At 38.0% G+C, this 1,464-nt stretch overlaps 1 long non-coding RNA gene across 1 annotated transcript in view; it reads left to right on the top strand.

Annotated features, from left to right (window-relative positions):
* The first annotated feature begins 768 nt into the window (after nucleotides 1–768).
* The window catches only part of LOC107663472 (uncharacterized), a 9,964-nt gene continuing 9,268 nt past the window's right edge, over nucleotides 769–1,464 (top strand). The window contains exon 1 of the long non-coding RNA XR_001631333.1: nucleotides 769–938. This is a non-coding gene — a long non-coding RNA (uncharacterized LOC107663472). The remainder of the gene's footprint in view (nucleotides 939–1,464) is intronic.

The following is a 1,464-nucleotide window of genomic DNA, read 5'->3' as shown; positions in this document are numbered from 1 at the left end:
ACAGCTGAAAGCCCGGCAGACTCAACGCGCTGTCCGGAATGGCGTCTTTCAGCCAGGTTTCCATGAAACACAGAGCAGCAGAGTGTGAAAAATCCTTATTTGTCCGGGAGAGCAGAAGAAGTTCGTAGTTCAGCAGTTCATCCCTGGTAAAACTGATCGTGTTTGAGAAACAAAGAAACAGGAAAAACATACAAAAACGAGAGCAAAACACTCTCTAGATCTAGATCTAGACTCATCTTGATCTAGATGATAGATATTTTGATCAAGACTGGAGCTAAACTCTGCAAGAAAGTGGACCTTGAGGGCCAGGGATGAACACATTCATGAAGACACATTAAGAATGCAAAACTACAGAACAGGACATGTTTGTACAACTTCTGTTGTGATGCTTGCATCTCAAAAAAATGACACAGAACAGAAAACGATACACTGTAAACTCAATCGCAGGTGAGAGAGGGCTTCTTATGGTGATTTACTGTATGAGGGAGAAAAGAATAAAAAATAAATAAGTAAATAATAAATCAATTCCATAGCGGGTTCCAAGTAATCAAGGGCTTAGGACGTTCCAATTCAGCCCATTGAAGGGTTCCACCAGTACTGGGCCCTTTTGGCCCTAAACCAAAAATTACAGTTTTGGCTGAAATTTCTTTGGTAGCTGAAATTTCTTTGCATCCATATTTAAAATACACCACTGACTTCCTAAACAGAGACCAGGCATTGCTTCAGAGAGTGAAGAGTGTGTTGTTGTTGTTGTTTTTTTGCAGTTTGTGGGGTTGTGTTGTCACAGAAGAAGGTTGTGCTGCTCTGGCTTCAGCTCTGAGATCAAACCCCTCACACCTGAGACATCTTGATCTGTCATGGAATAAACTAGGAGACTCAGGAGTGAAGCAGCTCTCTGATGGACTGGAGGATCCTCAGTGTAAACTGGAGATACTGAGGTGAGCAGAGTCTTTTGTGTTATTAACATATTACCACATTTACAGAAAATTCACACAAACCAGCACTATTTGTAACTTAATACTAAGATGGGAAGTTTTTCTTATGTTGCTTTCCAAATCTTAGAACAGGATAGTTCGCCCAAAAATGAAAATTCTGTCATTAATTACTCACCCTCATGTCGTTCCAAACCCGTAGTACCTTCGTTCATCTTCAAGATTCAAGAGCTTTATTGTCATATGTACTAGAGTACAATGAAATTCTTACTTTGTTTACTCCTCTCGAGAATGACAGGGTAGAAGGGGAACAAATATAACTTACACGGACAAAACAAAATACGTTAAAAAAATATAGAATATACAGTAAAGTAAGTAAAAATATAAATAATAATAGCATAAAAAAAGAAAGTGATGAAAGAGAAAGAAAAAGAGAACCCGTATGCTAATTAGAAAAACAACTGTCAATAAAAAAATCTTCACAGTATAAATTTAATGAAAAAGTCTGTGAAAGTGATTTTGTGCCTCTTTG

Source organism: Sinocyclocheilus anshuiensis, unplaced genomic scaffold (assembly GCF_001515605.1).
Source record: "Sinocyclocheilus anshuiensis isolate Anshui unplaced genomic scaffold, SAMN03320099.WGS_v1.1 scaffold5510, whole genome shotgun sequence".
NCBI classification, from domain to species: Eukaryota; Metazoa; Chordata; class Actinopteri; order Cypriniformes; family Cyprinidae; genus Sinocyclocheilus; species Sinocyclocheilus anshuiensis.
Note: the sequence above shows the minus strand (reverse complement) of the source record. Positions and strands in the feature narration are given on the sequence as shown.